Source organism: Dreissena polymorpha, chromosome 1, assembly GCF_020536995.1.
Source record: "Dreissena polymorpha isolate Duluth1 chromosome 1, UMN_Dpol_1.0, whole genome shotgun sequence".
In the NCBI taxonomy this organism is placed as follows: Eukaryota; Metazoa; Mollusca; class Bivalvia; order Myida; family Dreissenidae; genus Dreissena; species Dreissena polymorpha.
In genome coordinates, this window is record NC_068355.1 from 36,641,862 (window position 1) to 36,663,768 (window position 21,907).

At 31.3% G+C, this 21,907-nt stretch overlaps 1 protein-coding gene across 1 annotated transcript in view; it reads left to right on the plus strand.

The window, feature by feature from the left end:
- LOC127877004 (6-phosphofructo-2-kinase/fructose-2,6-bisphosphatase-like) overlaps positions 1-21,907 on the plus strand; it is a 370,857-nt gene that overhangs the window by 328,776 nt on the left and 20,174 nt on the right. The gene's annotated exons all lie outside the window — the stretch shown is intronic.

The window sequence follows — 21,907 nt, forward strand, 5'->3', positions numbered from 1 at the left end:
AAAAATAAAGTATTTATTAAATTATTTCCAAACAAGAACAAATTGAATGCATGTGGATTATTTGAAGTATGTGTCTTCTTATCGTTTTTCTATGGTCACAGATGACAAAATTAATTTGTAATGTATGTTAAACTTTCATTAAAACCTATCCTGGTCAAGTTAGCTTCTATTTATACTCTTAAGTAAGTAAATGTTTTTATACAAAATGCGTCAAAATTAGGCTTATAATTGCAGAATTAGATGTGTTTATGAAACGGACCCAAACGACCAAAAACACCAAAGAATACGGCGGTTGTTGAACAAAGCTTTAGACTCTCCCAGATAGCTTGTATTGTTGTAAGCAAATACAATTCTATGTTAGTTGACGTCTCTGAGGAATTAAAATAAAGCACTTAATCTGCATGTACCACGATAAATAGTGCCGAAATCGTTTTATTGGATTTGTATGAAATTCCATACTGTCAAATCGTTCGTTCTTCAAACATCATTAACTACATCTGGTACATGTTTGAACAATCGTTGTGATTGATGCTTTTTCGATTCAAACGTGTGGTAAGGTAGAAAATTGATTTGTTGTTGGTTATTAGCTGTTAGGCATTCAGCATTTCTTCGATAACCAAATAGACGTTGTTCAATTGTAAATTGTACAATAATTGACGCAAATTATTATCATGACTTAGAAACACGTATGAACAAATTAAATCAACCGTTGACATTTATTTGCATTTCATCACATGGAATTATATGTTCACATGATGCATTTTGAAATATGATTAATACATTTATAACAAAAAGCCCTTATATTTGATTTAATGTACACCAAATATAATATTACAAATAACATCGTAACTATGTATAAATCATAGATCACTCAACATAACTCACTATGAAACGTGGACATTAATTAACAAGTTTATATCTGTTGCTTGATTGTGTTGAGTTCCTCTTTTCAATAAAATGTTGCGTTCAAAGATGTCACGAAATAAAGATAGATATCATCATATCAAATCGTTATTTGCATTTTGATAACGTCCATCTATTTCAAGCAGGCAAAAAAATGCGTTAAAATATTCCTCATTTATTCAAATGCAGAGTAATGAAGCAGCAATATAATAATGTTAAACCTTATTTAATACCGGTATTTATTTATGCACTAACTTTATCTGCTTATGTTGTTACTGTTCATACATATACATATATTCATACATATGCGTATGTATTTTAATCAAGTCTTATCCTTAAAAAATATATTATATATTGTTCTTCCAGCTTCTTATAAATGTTTGAGAGCGGAATAATATCTTTGATCTTTGAGTGCTTGGTGACTGAAACATTATATGAACCAACATATGCACGCATGGACGCACGCACGCACACAGAACCATATAGAATCGAATCAATACCACCAGTCAAGTCACCAACTACTATGTCATTTGTCTTTTTACAAGTTTCGTTAATCATTAAATCCATTTATGACAAAGATAAACGACACATTGTTTTATACTTATCCATATAATACTTGGTTGATGTTTTATATATCAACTGTTACCGGTGAAAGGTAATACTATTGAAGAAATCGACCAAGAAAAATACAAACGTTTATATTGAAACACTATTATGTTTAAATGTATGCGTTATACAGATATTAAAGTTCAAGTAAATCGCTGCATCGTTATTGCAATGCATTTGTACTCTTAATTTTATATTACCGCAATCTACCTTTAGGTAAAGTGCTTTAGAATCTCGTATATGTTATCATTTATTCGATAAACTGCTCTTTGCGTGTACGCGTGGGTTTACATTACCTTGTTCCATTAAGATACTTTCAAAACACAATAATTAATTATAATCACTTAAATCATATACCTAATCGAAAGATCCGGATTATTTATATTGAATTGCACCCATTTATTTATTTGCGGTGCACGCAAGAACTTCCCAACCCTAACCATTGATACCGGCTTCAATTACTTTGATATACGGGAGTATACAAGTAACGTTAGGATGTTATGCACACCAAAAATTATTAAGAAGGATCCGGACTTAACTGATTTGTTATTCTGTTAAGAGTCTATAAGCTACATTTTGTGTGAAAGTTTATATTACGAGCGAACATATTAACGTTAATCAATACAGATTTATTGAATTTTCCCGTTGATCTTAAGTCTGTGAACGAGACACGTCAGCGAAATGGTAATTTAAAGACAATAAAAGGGCGCTATCGTTTTTATTGATATATGTTATTTTTTAAATGCAAATGTTTGAACTTGACGCATCGTTCCTTAACCAAAACTCACTGTTTTACTATATTTTTGTCTCTGCGTTATGAGTTGCATCGCAAAATCGTGTTATATGGAGACAAGCAGGCAATGTGCCGCCACAAAGATCAGAGGATTTCCAGCGCATGTGGATAGTACAAACAACCCCTTCAGTCAACATAATGCCTATAAAGATTAATATTTTTATTATTTGTGATGTTTTAAACGCATGCTTAAAATAGTAATATAAATACAGTAAATGGTATGCTCAGTTTGTTTTTTATTCTAAACTATTAAGCACATATTTTATTTTGCAATAGTAAATTAACTGCATTTTTATGACACACAAATAATACAAATTATCTGACCGACACATTACGAAGAATGCACGTTGACATTATTAATGTAATTAACCGTCGCAGATAAAGTTTATTAATCATCTTTAGTACTTTTTATATGAGAATATCAAACTATGAACACTATTTTTGTTGTGTTCGTACCGGTTCTAATTAAAACATGCGATATAAAAATTCAAGTTATTGAGCTAACCTTAACCATTTTTTCTGATTTTAAATGTTCAATGTTTCACTTGAGTCTTAAAACTAAGGAATGTGAATATAAATGAAACGTACATAATGCAAAAATATTTTGTAGTAAGTCTTGCACAAAATGTTAATGGCAACCATATAAGCCAACATGCATTCAGATGTATGGCAGTTTGGCAGTAAAGTCACCCTTAGTACAAACATTGAAACTGAAGATCTACGCATTTTTACGCATTCTTTCAACATTAATTTACACAACATATACCTTTCAAAGGTTGTAAATAACTTAATTACAAGTAGTTTTCACGTTTTGGGAACAACATCAAAAATAAAATCCATTATACACTAACCAGTTGGCGTGTTTACATTATCTAACCGAACCTAATACACATTATCTTAATTCCATTATTGCGTGGCGTCTCTAGGTCTCTGAAGCAGCAATTATTTTCAATATTACAAGTTAAGCAGCTCTGTACACATAATAGAATAGTGGCGTCATGTACATTCCTTTTAATTATTGAATTTATGTTTATGATTGCCATAAAGAGCTTTTGAATTAGATATCATATTATACGCGAATAAGCTGTTGATATAAAGCATCAGTGGTCTGTATTTTTTTAGCGTTTTTGTTTGAGAAAATGACAGTTTATTAACAAGAAGGCTGTGTTCTGATTATGAAGATTTGTCCGTTAACCAATATTCGTCGTATCAATCAGATCATGTTTCTCATAGAAAAACACAAAGCGTGAACTCATAAATACTTAATCAGTACACAATATAACACGGTTAAAGACGATTGTTATTTGAGCGTGGAACGCAGAGCTTACTTTATTCGGAAATCACATAACGGACAGAATCTGTTATTAGTTGTTCTCTCAGGAGATAACTATACCTATTGATCGGGTCGAAGCAGGACCTACGCGCTTACAAAATATTATTTAGTTTCTTTGATGTGTCTGGTATTTAATGTTATACAAGTTCGAAAGCATAGTATTCACCGTATAATTTTTTTTATGAATGGTGAACTGTAACATTTATCGACATAAGTTGTGGTAACGTATCTGAAATTAAAAAAATCACTCACATGTGTACTAAACAACCGTTAACATAGCCGTATTTTAACATGCGGTAAGAAGGGTTTGGGAGATTTTTCAAGAACTAGATGAAATCCCATAAACCAGTGCTATCATCATCTCACAATATATCTATTCCCAAAATGGCGATGGCAAAACTGTAACTTAATTGACGCGAAACAATCCCAGTATTTAGTTCGTAATCTGGAAAGCACGTTTTAAATTCGTTCAAACTGACGTCACTTAAATGAATATATATATATTATATTTATATTATTAAAAATTTGTGAACGGAAATAAAAAGAACAAAACAGAAACACTGTTCTTGTTGAATAATCTAAACGAAACAATTGCACGTTATGTTCAGAGGAGAATGACAACAAAATGTATAGTAAAAGAAAGTTCATGTACACAAACTCTTAAATGTTCATTACCACGTTCACATGTTCATTTTTATAGGCCGTTATTGAGTTATACAATCTATTCTATAAGATACTTCATGAAAGTAAACTTTTTACAGACATATGACTTTTCTTGAAGAAATGTCATAATACCAAAATCATGGTTTATGTATTCGATGAGATGCACGTATTTGTTCAAGAGGTAAGTGCGATAATTGCGTGATTATCTCATTTAATTAAGATATATTCCAAACTGATTTATTTATTCAGAAGACCTTAGTAAAAACATTCATACCAACTTTCAGAATGCAAAATTTAACGTTAATTTTCGGAATCCGATTATAATAATTATTATTGGTTCAGCATCGAATACCTGCGTTTGGTAGAAATAATACCTAAAAAATCGGAAGGAAAAAATATGCATTGAGATTACTAGAACGCAATGGACCAGATGTACACGTATTTGTATTACGCAATTCACTTTTTATGCGCACAGACAACCGATGTATTAATTTTTTCTATACGCATCCAGTAAAGATAGTTAAGAAACACAGCAAAATTTTTGAGATAAACTGATCACACATCGTAAATGGCGCCAAAACACTAAATCTAAATACTAAATAGTTCGATGAATCAAGTAAAACAAATCCAACTGCAATTAATAATTCCAATGCAAGTGTCCATAAAATTATCGGCACCAATTAGATCATTTCTTCATTACAATTACGATTTATAAGATAAATTGTGTGTATCAAGACATGCTCACAGTTTTTACATTAAGTACAGCAATTGCAGCGCAAATCAGACCAGATATACCATATCTCTTTAGTAGATTTCTGTTAATAATGTTATCTCTATTGAGTTCTACAAGATATATTTCTGTATTTATCGTAAGCGGTGCTCTGCACTGAAGAACAGCATTCGTTCTTGAACTTCATTGACGTTTTTAGAGATACTGAATATGATTTAACTCTACGTTATCATACCATTTTAGAAATACAAATATACGATGGAAATTATGATGTTCACTCTCAACTTCTTGATGCTTGCATACTTGACACTAATCACTGGTGACTTGATATCAATATGAAACAGAAAACCAACATATTACCTTTTCCAAATACAAAACGATCATACTACTTTATATAATTGTTTCCATTTTGCTACGCGAAGCTGAACTGAATTTCAAGGCAATACATGTAAATATATAAAGTGTTTACACATTATTAATACAATATTGTTTCACGATACGCTGTAATGTTACATTGTTTTAATATCATATTGCTTGTAAAAACTAGAAAAAAATATGTGTAAGCTCTTAAACATACAACCACGTTTTAGATATAAATACATTGGAATAATTGTAGAGCGTGTATTATAAGAAAATCTGAAACAATGTTATTTTAGAAGTGGACAAATCATGCTTTGTTTTATATAATAAGTATCACTTGAACATTGATGATTAAGTAACATATTATTCGAAACTATGCATTGTTTTTATGTTTTTGTTGTTGTTTGTGTTGAATGCGCTTTTGTTGTGTTTTGTTTCTAAATATGTGAGAAGTATTACATTTCAGTGTGTTTTTCGTTCATTATCAATATAAAGTTAACAAACAAAAACAAAATAGCCCTAAATTAATGTTACACAATCAAAAACATGTGTTTATATGATGTGTACCTATAAGGTAAATCTGCCAAACGAATTTAATACAGGAATGAGGTATGGAACACTTAATGTCAAGACATTTTTCGAAAGATCGCCAGACAAGTACATAGAAGAATCTCAGTAGCTCATTTTTAAGGGTATCACTTTATATTTCATTAAGAGGTTTTCCATGCATTAACAAAATTATCGACCTGACGCGATTATGCACACACTTGTCGAAAGTCAGTTTAATCATAATATATGCCATTGTTTAACTATTCAAACAACAATAAAGCAAAGAATATATGTTAATGAATAGTAAAATAACACCAGCTGTATACGATTATCACTGACACAACTCATTATTAAATAGGTCAATAGAAACGCGCACACATACATGGTGTAGCCATTTAGTTTTCAAATACTATTGTATGCTGCTTTCGCTTGAAATTAAATATTCAATATTTAACACATAAATTATTGTTTCCATCTCGTTCAATTGCCATTCCTTCGTAACGCACTGATTACACAATCTCACATGAAATCACGAATTATATCATGATAGCGTCTGTCTTTTCAAACATACTAATGTCGTGTACATACTTATCAATAACAAGTCATGCATATGTTCACGTTATACATATTTAAACCTAATAATCAAATTATTGCATTAAGTGTTATGTGTGCTTTAGAACATAGGAACAATTTATAATCGCCCTTTCATGGAGGATGGACATGCATAAAACGAATAAGATTTGGTTAATGTTCTGGAATTCAGGAAAACTGTCTTCTTCGGTAGTTGGAAACCTACATAAGGTCGAAAGATAAGAATAGGCGTTTTGACTTAAAATGAATTATCTGAATAGTAAAACTGATAACTTTGAGATACTAAACATATATTTAATATTTAAGTTAATAAGTTTTTTTTTTGAACTTGATTGTTTGTTATTCCCCATGAAACTCTGTTAAATGTTAACAATACAAACTATTAAACAAGATATCGCTAAGGGGTATTTCAGTATGTTGCCAAGCGTCTTATATTTTTAATGGTCTATCCTAAACCAACAAAGCTTAAGACGTATGTTGTAATATACGCAAATGCTAGACCCAGCTATTAACAATAATCTAAAAAATGACATTATATTTTTGTGTTTTGTTTCCCCAAATCTCTGGGGATTCATAAACAAATTGCTTCAGGTGAAATTTACTACTAGGCATGCATAGTCCGCTGTTAAGAATGCCGTTCCTAATTTGTAAAAAATTACTCGTGACAAAGGAATTACATGCAACATGTCTTGTTAACAAGCTTTATATGTGACAGATAATAATATATAAGCGATGGATGCTGGTTCTGCAGGTAAGCAATGAAACATGCGCTGTATATAATATATAAACATATTGCAATTTTAGATAAAAATGTCCACTGAAGAAAAATCTTCCAGCCCTGCACATGCTCTTTAATATCCATATAAGAGCATTGACCCTAAATTGGGAACTTTTCCTGCTGGTCAAAGGCTCAAACAATTCGGTCTTACTTGCGCTATGCGGGCTCTACATGGCTTACAGTTACCATAGAACATGAACAAGCTATTGTCCAATGAGCTGTATTACGCTTAAATTTGACATTGATCTTTTGGCTGTACACGCGAAACGCTTTGTCGAAATGATGAATATAAGGATGAAGTAATTCCGAATATCATATCTGAATTAATTGTATTTAAATTTCTTTAATAATGAAATTAACATTTAGTTAAATGGGATCCTTTCGGATACGAGATCGAATAAGACGAAAGTATTTACACTAGGGAATGGATTGGAATGAGATTACTAACCGTAGCTGAATGTTTCATTTTTTTCCATATAATTTCACCACTTCATTATTCATCGGCAATATATTACAAGAAATCATAAGATAATCACACCATTGGTTTGTACAGGAAGCTTTTTGCAAAACGACATTCCCATTAAATATTTTGCTGCACCATATAACTTCTTAATGTTTACTTCCGCCTAGTTATTGGCGCTTAAAAGTTCAGCACAGATTATGTTTTGAACACATTTATAAATTAAATTTGATAGTTCTTATTCGTATGGATTTTTAATAACTATATGGCTCTTAGGTACTTTTTCAACGGGTTAAGGTGTTTTTTCTCCTATAATGTGCGTTTTTTTACATTCTGCCACGAGATCATTTGAACTACATTTTGATTCTCTGAGATATGCGTTTAGTTTGTACTTATTTGAGAGAAAAAGAGAGTCCATGTAATCTTTTTGTTAATAAAGAGTCCTGATGCAATGTTTTTAAAGCATGTTTGTATAGAATACTTGTACCGGTAGCTATAAAAATAACTTACATTATTGGAATAAAGCCGATGTGTAAGGTAATAGCGAGTATCATTTTATTGGAGATTGCTAAATTTCTAGATTGCACTATTTTTATTATATGTTTTATTTCATTAAGTAATTTATTTAAAGTATACATTGTGTTGTTAGTAGAACTTACACATTTATATAGTATTATGTTGATATATCTTCAAATTATTCTGTATTTTATCATTTTATTAAGTGTTAAACACCGTTTTTAATTAAGTACTGGTAATTGATCAAAATGGCAATTTTTAACACATTTATCTTGACCTTAATGCTGCCTCATGGAAGAACGTCCAGAGATGCACAAACAGTGTTCTGATGTCAATGGCATTTTAACTTCAAACGACCTGTTTTTACTTAATTATGTATTCAAACGATTTAATTGTTTCTGTTAAACGAAAATTAATATACAGCCATGTATGTATGTAGGTGCCCTTATAAATGATGATAGCGTTACTCTTGCAAAAATAATCTATACAAATGGTTAGAGTGAAAAAAGTGAATGCTTTTCAAGAGTTCTCATCATATTCATATATAATAGCTATATCAAATAAATGCACATTATGAAAAGCAGTATATGGACAGTACCAAACATACTGCTTCACAATTGAAACAAAGGTAATGTATTATATTCAAAAACTCACATGTTTATTATAAGGTTTAAGAAAGTTAAACTCGGATTTAAATGTAGAAAGTCGTTATACATACATTTTTGTAAAGTTGTCCTGTCAAACACTTTTCGTATTGAGCATGAATGAAATTTTCATTTTGATCATGAATTATAAAAATATGTATTATATACTTATATTTAAAGATAGTTGCGAGTTAAACATATTCCATGAACTCGGAAGTCTTAAAAAAATCGTTTAAAAAAGACCACAAACTATTGTAGTTCATTTAAGCATTTTTCCGCTTTTTTTCGTTTTGGGCATTGAAGAAGTGATTTGATTACCTTACAGCTGTGTGTCATAAGAAATACATACCGTCTATACGTATCTAAACTACATAACATAATGTGCGTTAGCATACTATGTTAAGAGAAGAAGACAATACTCCACGATACGTAAATATGCGGATGGTTAGCGCATTAGGATAGTAAGAAATACGGGATAAATTTAATGAACTCCATTGAAAGTAAACATTAGTCAATAGTCATGACACACTACCGTATTCGTAAATGTGTTGAATACTGGTGAGTAAATACAAAGTTTACGCATATAGTTAGCATGATTTATGTAGTAAGCTTATTCTGTGCAATACATAGAGATATATTTAAGGAAATGTGTGACATGACAGGTGCGTTCGTCTTTATGTGGTTAAGATGAAGCTACTTTTACCGTGACTGGTATTGGGATATAGAGAATACTATGTTAGTGAGATTGTGTACTTAAATTTATCCCACGAGCGAAGAAAGGTTTACATGGCGAGGCTTGCCGTTCGTTAGAATTGCAGAATTCGATTTGTTTATGAAACGGACCCAAACGACCCAAAACACCAAAGAATACGGCGGTTGTTGCACAATACTTAAGACTTCCCAAGATAGCCTTTATTGTTGTAAGCAAGTACAATTCTATGTTAGTAAACGTCTCTGAGAAACAATCTACAGCACTTAATCTGCATGTACCTCGATTAATAGTGCGGAAATCGTTTTATTGGATTCGTATGCAATTCGATACCGTCAAATCCTTCGTTCTTCAAACATCATTAACTACATCTTGTGATTGTTTGAACAATCTTGTTGATTGATGGTTTTTCGATTCAAAAGTGTTGCAAGGTAGACAATTGCTTTTTTGTATGTTATAATCAAGCTATTAGGAATTCAGCATGTGTTGGACAACCAAATAGACGTTGCTCGAATGTAAATTGTATAAAATTGACGTGAATTATTATCATTACTTAGCATCACGTATGAATAAATTAAATCAACCTTTATTTGCATTTCATCATTAGGAAGAATATGTTTACATAATGCATTTTGAAAAATGCTTAACACATTTATAAAAGGAGGCCGTTATATTCCATTAAATGTACAATAAATATAAGATTACAAATAACACACTTACTATGTATAAAGCATAGATCACTCAGCATTACTCGCTATGATACGTGGACATTAATTAACAAGTTTATATCAGTTGCTTGATTTTGTTAAGTTCCTCTAATCAATAAAATGTTGCGTTTAAAGATGTTACGAAATAAATATAGACATCATCTGATCAAATCATCACTTGCATTATGATAACGTCCATCTATTTCAAGCAGGCACTTGCGTAAAATATTACTCCATTTATTCAAATGCAGAGTAATAAGTAGCAATATAATACGGTTAAACTTTATTTAAAACACGGTATTTATCTATACACTTCTTTTATGTGTTTATGTTGCTACTGTTCATACATACATATGCGTATGTATTTTAATCAAGACTTATCCTAAGTATTAATATAATATAACGTTAATATAATATAACGTTTTTTTCCAGCTTCTTATACATGTTTTAGAGCGGAATATTATATCTTATCTTTGAGTGCTTTGTGACTAAAAAATAATTTTAACCAACATGTGCACGCATGGACGCACGCACACACACACACATCATTATATAAAATCGACCCAATACCACCAATTCAATCAACAACTACGATTTATTTTTATTTGTACTACTTTCGGTAGTCATTAACTTCATTAATTCCAAAGATACTCCTCTTATTTTAAACACGAAACGGCTTCTGTACTTGTCCATATAATACGTGTTTGAGGTTGTTTATATCAACTGTTACCGGTGAATGGTAATACTGTTCGTCGAATACATGAAGAAATCGACCAAGAAAAATACAAACGTTTATAATGATACAATATTATGCTTAAATTTATGTGTCTTACAGATATCAACGTTCAAGTAAATCGCTGCATCGGTAGTGAAATGCATGTGTACTCTTTATATTTATTTTCTTCAAATCTACCTTCAGATTAACTGCTTTAGAATCTCGTATATGTGATCATTTGTTCAATGAACTGCTTTTTGCGTGAACGCAAATGGATATCCTTTAAAGTGTTCCATTAAGATACTTTATAAAAAACAGTAATTAATAACAATTACTTAAATCATATACCTTATGGGAAGATCTGAATTAGTTATATTTAATTGAACCAATTTTTTTATTTATGGGGCTCGCAAGAACTTCCCACACCAAAAATTTATACAGGCTTCAGTAACTTTGTTATACGAGAGTATATAAATAACGTTAGGATGTCATGCACACTATAAATTGCCAAACATAATAATTATCTAACATGAAAGCTTTCATTTTTGTTTTAAAAGAAGGATCCGGACATTACTGATTTGTTATTATGTTAAGAGTCTATAAGCTACATTTTGCGTGAATGTTTATATAACGAGCTAATATATTACCGTTAATCAATACAGATTAATTGTATTTTCCCGTTGATCTTCAGTCAATGAACCAGACATGTCAGAGAAATGCTAATGCACGGGCAATATTTTTTTTATAGTTGTATGTATGTTTTAAATGGAAGTTTTTGAAATTGAAGCATCGTTTCTTAACCCAAACGCACTTTTTTAACTATATTTTTGTCTCTGTGGAATGAGTAACATCACAAAATAGTGTTAGATGGAGACTAGAAAGCAATGTGCCGCCACATAGATCAGAGGTTAGATGGAGACTAGAAAGCAATGTGCCGCCACATAGATCAGCAGATTTGCAGCGCACGTGGATGGTACAAACAATCACTACAGTCAAAATAATGTCTGTAAAGAGTCATCAGTGCATATTTTAATTCTATGTGATGTTTTAAACGCATGTTTAAAATAGTAATTCGTATACAGTAAATGTTATGCTCAATTTGTTTTATTCTAAACTATTAAGCACACTTATTTTTGCAATTTTTAATTAACTAAATACTGAATTTTTATGAGACACGAACAATAACATACAAATTATCCGACCCACTCATGCACCTTGACATTATTAATGTAATTAACAGTCGCAGATACAAATTTATTAATCAACAAGAACTGTTTATAGGAGAATATGAAACTATGAACCCTGTTTTTTTCGCGTTCGTACCAGTTCTAATTAAAGCATTCGATATGAAGATTCAACTAAATGAGGCGAACCTTAATCAGTTTTTCTGAATCTTAAATGTTCAATGTTCAACTTGAATCTTTAAACTAAGTAAGGTTTATATAAATGAAATTTACATAAGTCAAACATATTTTGTAGTAAGTCTTGCAAAAAAATGTAAATGGCAGGCATGTACATGTATGCAGTTTGGCAGTAAAGTCATCCTTAGTACAAACACTGTTACTAAAGATCTACGCATTAGTACGCATTCTTTCAACATTAATTTATGCTACAAATATCTTTCAAAGGTTGTGATCAACTTAATCATAAGTAGTTTTTACATTTTTGGAACAACGTCAAAAATAGATTCCATTTTGCACTAAGCAGTCGGCATGTTTGATCTAGCCGAAACTAATACACACATTATCTTAATTCCATTATTGCGTGGCGTCTCTTGGTCTCTGAAGCAGCAATTATTTCCAAGGTTACAAGTAAAGCAGCTCTATACACATTATAGAATAGTGGCATTATGTACATTTCTTTTTATTATTGAATTTCTGTTTCTGATTGTCATTAAGGGCTATTGAATTAGATTTCATAATAACTATGTGAATAAGCTGTCGATGTAAAACATCGGCGGGCTGTCAGTTTTTGGCGATTTTGTTTAAGAAATGAGAACTTGACAGTTGAGTCACGACATTTTAATTGAATACACTATATGCTGATTATGATGATGTGTTTGGCAACCATGATATTAAAATGAATACAGTACGCATTACCGCATTTGGTGTATAACATTGACTCGTGCTAATAGATATTTTAAAACAATACTACTCAAGTCAATAGCTATGAAATATTTAACAATTAACCTAAACCAATATCAGTTATAATTTTAAAACATAAAATATAAATTTATTTCGATGAATTAAAGAATTTTAACACAGACATAGCCGGTAAAATCTTCCGTTTTATAGCATGTTTGTAAAATATAGCAAATAATGAAACTCCTAAATTGTAGGGTGAGTTAAATTGAGATCTTAGACACACGTTTTATAACAAAACTCCAACTGTAAAAATACTTTGGTCACCGAATTAGAACGGACATTTCAAAGCATCGGATCCTTGAGCCGAACCTCATACTTCCTCAAGATGTTATCATAAACTTATAACGGGTTGTCAACGATTTTAAGAAAATGTACATGTGCACAAGGGAACGAAAAGGTTAATAGAATGTCAAATATACAAATAAAGTGTACTAGATTCGTAAGCATAATAAATCTATAAAACGATTAAGATATAGGTTTTTAATAGTTTTGTGTACAAATAAACATGGCACATCAATTACAAAATCGTTAATATGTTTCATCCACAAAACAAAATAAATGTACTGTTCACAACGTCCTTTAACTGAAATAATACACCATTGATTATAAGACAAAAAGTATACTGTAAACACAAAACACAGATCAAACTGTTATTAAAAAATCTAAATAGTGTAGTAAAGAATGAAACTCCAGAAACTATATAAGACGAGAAACTAGTTTTCATACTTTTGTTATAGAGCACCAATTGTAAAATGTTCAGAAATGTGATGATCTCCGCTTTCGTTACAGTATTCATCAGATAAGCAAATATTTGACTAAAAATTAATTTTGAATTTTTTAGCTCAGAAAAAAATGGAACCATATTTTTTGTTTTGTATTAGCATGTGGTTTCTATACAAACATAAATAATAACTCATAACTAGAAATAACACCGCTTTAATCAAGAAACATCAACACCAATCAAATTATATATCCCATTTATTTCTTTGAAAGTATACATTGTATGGTGTCTGACCCTGTAGAACACCGTTTTATTTGAAGGTATATCATTGCTCTTATCCTTGAATATATTTTCACGGGATTGTATTATATTAGCAGCACTTATTTCACAACAGCGGGCATGCAATTTATTTTGAAGGCTTTCATATATTATGTACAAGTATTTATTTTCTTGCTTGCGTATAACGTCTATTGCTAGTCAAGACACCATACATAGAAACAATTTTCGGTTTGGTCAACACTGTAATTGAAACTGCCGGTAGCGGCGTGCACTTAGTGTTACGAATTTAATTTAATAAACAACATATAATTGGTGGAAACATTTGACAGGTGTAAAGGCACCAACAAAACACCAATCGAGTACGTAAATACAACAGAGTTATCTTCATTCTGGATGGAAATGCAAAGCACATGATGGCTTAAACCTATTTAAGGACACCAAATTTAACATGGGTATACAGTTCCCGTTATGAACAGGGTATTCTTCTTATTCTAAGCTTTCGAACATGCTCATTTTATTATACGGTGTATTTGAAAGAAACTTTTGATAAATATATTAGGTTCGAACGAGGTAAAATATATTCGACATTTCAATACAGTTTTCAGAGACGACGCTTGCTTTGCCTGTTTTCAGAATTTGTATAGACTCTAAAAAGACCACAAGATAACAACTTTACTATAATTCATTAAGGCCTATATGAAAAGTGAATCAATAAACCCCCTACCGAGCTTTCTATCATACAATATACTCATTTTGTCCTCAACGGGATGTTAAACCAGATAGCCAGACAATAAGCCGCAATAAATATCCTTATCTTGACATATATTTTATATTGGTTATAGAAACATATTGCGGCTTGTTGCATGTGGCTATAAAGCCAAAGAAGACTTACGCTTCACTACCTCAGATGAGTGTTATGTTCCTACGCACAGTAAACTTTACTTTTATAGTTTCACGTACATATGTTTATACACTTGCAGATTTACAGTATATTTAATTCACATTATCATAATTTGTTCCAATGTGCATTATATTATCAACAGAAAAACTCTTAAGCCGATTGGGCATGTATTAAAGTAAGTGTAATATAACAACAAAATACAATCGCTTTCTTTTAAATTGGTATATAAAGGATGACATTTTAAGAAAATAGTAATCTACTCTGTAACATCAATCCCCTTAAGTATACATGTTTTGTATAATATTCGAAATATGAACGGATGCCTTATATGTTTATTGGCATACTAGAATTACCCATAAACGATTAAACTGTGAAATTGGTCATGTTTTTATGCTTATGGGTCCTTATCCTGAAAGGCATATATGTAGAATTAGTGTATACGTCCATGCATAAACAAATTGAAGGTTGAGTAACAATTCAAGTTCATACATGCACTAGTTTTTATTTGAGCAAGTGTTATCAAGTAAATCGCGTTGATATAAATGTAAGGATGACCATTGACAATTTCACGAATTCCTAGATTTAAATTCAACTGTAATATAATCTATATGAACACATACATGTACAAGCTTGTTAAGTTTCCCTACCTCGGTAATAGTCTGAAATTAACTTTTGTTCAAAAGTTTTTGTTTACACACGACAAGACAAGAGGTAAACATGTATAATAACTTTTATCGACATCGTTGGATCAGTAGGTAAATAATATTTGCTGATATATTAAAATCATGTGAATATTGGCTATTTCGGCAGAAGCGAATACTGGCTATTGTGTTCCAGACGTAATTACAATCGGTCGCACAATCTCACGGAGATTCTTTCAAAAGCATACAGCAAACGAAAATGGAACGGAATAATGCCAGAGAAGACCAATAAATCACCTTAAAATTGAACAGATACAATCCTCACTCCATGCTAATAATCAGTTACATTTCCAGTAAGCGGAACGATGAGTCTGACTTATGGGGTAAATACATCCGAATATGGTATGCTTTAAGTCTAAGCTCGTAGTAAATTTGTATCAGTGACCGTCATTGATGGTGCGGATACTGATGTATTCTAGCGCAGTTCACAGTAATCGTTTCGGAAATGAGTGCATTTTTCGCATTTAATTTTTTGAGACCAATGAACGACATTAATAAAAATATATATGTTGAAGATGTATTTGCAACGTTGCTTTGTGTATATGCAACACACGAAATCACCTCACAGCAATGTGCTATTTGCAAATTTGTGTCACGAAAATATAGTTTTTTTTTTACTTACATTTGCGGGTCAAATTGCAGGGTTTATCACCCTGCATTTAACGAATGCGCATGTGTTAATGTTACCGTTTATGCGGAACAATTATAAGACATTTGAACTCGTATATGTAAGCTTTTAAAATACATATACAATTTTGGCATAAGATGTATTTCAAACGCTCCCTTCAAAGAACTTTTTCACGTTTTGGTAAATTACAAATTAAAAAAAATGTTTCAGACACGCACATTTTCTGTGTAGTTATGATATTTGTGAGGAAACAGTAATACTGAATATTTACCATACTCTAAACGATCAATTATCCATAAATATCAATTATATGCATCTTTTGACAATAAAAAAACCTGACAATGATAAAACGTTACAACGCAAGACAATTGAATAATTTAGAGATTTCTGTTGCTGTCGTTATATTTTGTGATACAACAAGGATTGTGTATACAACGTATAAAATATATCACTAATTGAAGGAGCATGAATGGCGAGTGGTCTAAGAGATAGGCTTTTACTCCAGTGGTCAGTGGTTCAAGCCTAGTTTAGGGTTACTTTTCTCTTTCTCCAATTGTATTCTTGTTTTACTGGAGCATTTTAGGTTCAATGTTTACATTTAGCAATATAAAACTTCAATACATGCCAAAAAGGTCCCTTTAAATACGTATACCACAGAATGTTAATCAGCCATGCAATAATAATCTTGCCATTTTGACATGCAATAAATAACTATTGGTATGATCAGGCTTTGGAAAAACTACTTGCCATGTCATAGTAAAAAACTCTTATGAAAACGCAATTAATACTTTTTTTTTTACATGCAATAGATCTGTTTTGTTATATGATATTGTTAGTAGCACTTTATTTACATATCAAGACTATACTTGTTTTTAACATTATTTAAAGAGAATTGTTCAAAGTTTTACGATTGTCTAATAATAAATTCTCATAAAAATACTTTACTTATTATGTTTAAACAAGAAAAATAGCAATCCTGACATGTTGTTAAAAATAATGTATTCGAAAGTATCCTAAATACAAATTTTGATAAATAATGTTGGTTTAAGGTTCAATTTCAACATTCGACATTCTCGTCCATTTTGATGAGACTAAGCTTTACCACTTTAGCATGATCTGCATACCTTCCTGAAAAGACATTTATTTTGAGCTAAACTTTAATTCATTAAGATCAATCAATACGAAAATTGAATCAATTTACCCCCTACCGAGTGTTATACCATGCAATATAGTCATTTTATTTACAGAGGGATATAAAACCCGATTGCCAGACAATAAGTCACATTAAACATCCCTATCTTGACATACTCAATATCAGATTCGGGAATATATATGGATTATTTCTTGCCATGTGACTGTGGGCCAGACCAGACAAACACCATATTTGTATCTGTTTTCCTACGCACATCAAATTTTCTTTTCGTATTCTACATACATTGGTACAAATATTCACAAACGCATATTGTGATACCATTTTTTTCACATGGTAACATCTCATACACTCATAACAAATTTAAATACACATGCAGTGTACGTGTACAATAAAACAATGCAAAAAAGCACCATAAATCACTTAATGTGATGCATATGTTATACTGTGAACTCTAGTGCTATAATGAAAAGGAAGTATTCGTCTAATGTGCTGACAATAACACGTTCATTTTAACATTATATTGAATATAGTTTATGTATATGTATCGAGATACAATATTCTATTAACAGGAATACCAGAAGGCTCAAACGGAAATAGTATAGTTAAGGTTAAATGACTAAAATACATAATGATGCGTGTAGTGGTAGCGACCTTGCAACCGGGAGGACACTGGCACGTTCCCCACGATGGGAATGTTTTTTTATCCCCCTCCCACCTACCCAGAAAACGGAGCTGTTCATATAGCAAAAGGCTTTCGAGGAAACTGAGCTAAAACTAAAACTTTTAAACTTAAACTAAAAAAACTAAAACATGTAATCGTGTCGTTTGCAATTAGTACATTTTGGCATCACATTTTGGGAGCAGTGCGATATACTGTGTAACATCACCCAACACACACCTATCATACACTAAATAGATAGATACCAAACAACTAAATTTGACACATAATTATTACCCATAAACGATTTTAATGTGAAATATACCATTTTATCTTCTTTCAATCGTATATCTACATATGTTTAAGAAAAGGTAATTCAGGAGAAGAGTATTGTGTTGACCTAACAGTACTTTCAGTTTAAGTTGAAATGATGCATGATTCGCACTAGTTAGTACCTGCTATACAATTGTGTTAATAGAAGTGATATAATTGTGATAATAACTTTTAACAACAACTCGGGGCTGTCAGGTTAGCGCAGTGGTTGGTACACTCGCTTTTCACCTAGGCAAGCGGGTTCAATTCCCGTTCCAGACAGCACGTGAGTTGGGTTGATGGTCACCATACTCCTCACACTCCGAAATTGATCAAAGAACTTGCTGGAATTGTACATTAAAATCAAAATTCGTCCCAACTTTCATGAGCCAAGTAATAAGGTATGAGTGCTGGGGCACGTTCCGGGTCGGAACATAATGACTCGCTTGGAAACAACCTCATTAAACTTAAAACGCGACGAAAATTGCATTTCTATACTTTAAGTGAGCCTTTTTAACAAACACGGTAAACTATTTTATGTAAAATGTATGCAAATCTTAAGTCATATTATAAAATGACGTTTGCATTTAATCTGGGTCTGCGCTGTTTGCTTAATGGAATTTCTGTAAGAAATATTCTTAATATAGAAAAAAAAATATACTAGACATCCCTAATTTTGGAAATCAATTGATCCAATTTAGAAGGATGGGAGAATCCACTAGGCATAAATGGGTTATGAATTCAATATGGCCAAATGGTTGAGACGTTCCCCACCGCATTCATATTCCGAAAGTATTGGTTGTTTAATTTACTTATGCCAACACGAATAAACATTATGATATCAGTACTTTCAATATCGTTTATTGATACCGTTGCACCACTAGATAAATAATTAATTAATCTATGTGTTAATGTCTGCAAGTTTGCGTGCAAAACCTTAATACGCATTTTTTTTTTTAAATCTCGCATTGTATTTTGGGATAATTTATTTTCATGAAAATGATCTCATTTCTGCCAATAAATGCGTACCAGTTTAGACACATATCATACTACCGGTGTCAGGTTATTGTATTAGGAATACACGGTTCTGAAGTAGAATACATCACACAGGTTTAATTTAGAGAAGCCCTATAAAAAGGATAATTTGGTGGTAAATTATGCATGTGCTTCGCCCTTCTTCTCTTAATTTCATTTGATGATACTTATGAAGGATTATTTTACATAAAAAAAAGGTTATGCCATTTATGAATATGTAATTTGATGAAACATCTGTAGGATGGCATGTGTTTTCGAGAGTTTGTAGGAGAAATAAATAAGTAAAGATTAGATGTGCTGACTTTCAACAATGGATAAATCAGATGTGCTACTCTATGAGAATAATAATATAAACTCTAAATAAACTATAGCATGCTGACATATGTGTTATTAAGATTATTGCTTTCAGGTGCAGAATGTAAATAGCATTTGTATGATACAACCCTTTATATATTCAATAATACCAAGAGAAATAATGAAGACAATGAATGGACAGAACTTAACGGTGGTATTCACATTTCCAACTCCATAACGTGTGTTAATGCATGGGCTCCAGACAAAAACTTGTAAAGGAATATTCGTGACAATATTTCTACAGCCATTCGTATATTAATGTCATCAATTTGATGTTCCCAATGAGTACGATCGTAGAGTAATATATTAGTTTACAATTTAGTAAAACTCGGTAAAATGTCTACAAGCAAATCACCATAGCACTATAGCTTTAGAATAATTTGAATTTTTTTTTTAGCACAACGTGAAACTTACAACAAAGAGAACAGAAAGACGATCAAATGGCAGTTACGCAGTAATTTCATTAGGTATAAATATACAGAAAAATATTATATGCATTGCATTAGGCTGAATAAGTAAAATAAGAATCGCTTTTTTCAAAATCGTTCGGAGAATTTTTATGGCCTTCTTACGATACTACCCGTGTTTACTATGTCATATACAAGATCTCGCGGAGACAAGTCGTGCGTTCAACTATGTTAAATGAAACGGTTGTTTTATTGTTTAGAGAGCATGTGCGGATTAATTGAGTTTAAAATATACATGCTTATTACAGCTGTCTGATGCATTCGCAGTGAGCAAACGCTCAATCTACTAAATTTGCTTTTACATCCGATCATGTTTTGAAATTCCATTTCGTTATAAAGAGCGCTTTGATGATTTATAGTCCATATAACATCAGGAGAAGTAACCAACCATTCAATAAATATATAATTACAAATTTGTGGCGGCTCTATGTCCTATATAACATATTTCCATCAAATAAAAGGCAAACATAAACTCGTATAGATTAATCATATAATGTTTTGCAATCCTTGATGATGAATGAAAAGTGTAATTGTTCATGTTTACTGCAGATTAAACACGGACATTTGCGTTTTTCCCCTTTTATAAAGACATTTGTTACATCAATGCAGCGATGCAATTTCTTTTTTTATAACATTAAATCTAGTAATAGTATTTTTTTAATATAAACGAGCAAAAAGTGAATTTATTTTCAAAGTATGCTTAATAAATGTCTCGAATGGGATTCAAACTCACACCTCCAAAAAAGACTTCTTCAATTAAAAACTGCAATGCAATAAAGTTTCGTTATCAATTGTGCGCATTCGTACCTTAATACGTTATTTATTTGAAATATCGATTTTACTACCAATGCTGATTTCCCTTGCCCGTTTGATTAAGCCCCGGGATAACCTTTTCAAAGATGACTGTTTCAGTAAATGTTTATAAAAATGAGACGTACATGTATGCATATTCACCTTTATAGTTTCAGATATAACAATCCATGAATGTGTTCCTGAGAGAATAATTGTAAATATCTTAAACAGTAAAACACCGCCATAATTATTATCTATAAAAATATAAATGTGACATATCCCATATATCCCAACGGAAAACAATATTTAATTGTTTCGAGAGCCAACAGAAACTAGTTGTTTTTCATGTTGTGAATGCAAATATGATCAAAAAGATACATACAGTCTTGCATTATATTAACAGCACGCATGGCACAATAATGGATAGGAAATTTGCTTTGAATGCACAGAATGGTATGTTTTTGTTCCATATTGAAGGCATATTTATGTCTTGTCAATAACATATATTGATTATTAATTCGATATAAATGCTGCTATCGATTCTATTTTGCTATCAAATACTTTTATCACATGCCATACTCTGTTTCCCATGTAATATAACCATTACGAATTTTTTATCTTACACATGTGTAATATACTTTTTAAGCGTTTTCAATTGCTTATTTTTGTTCGATTGACCAATTGCATTTTGTTATTTTAATGAAA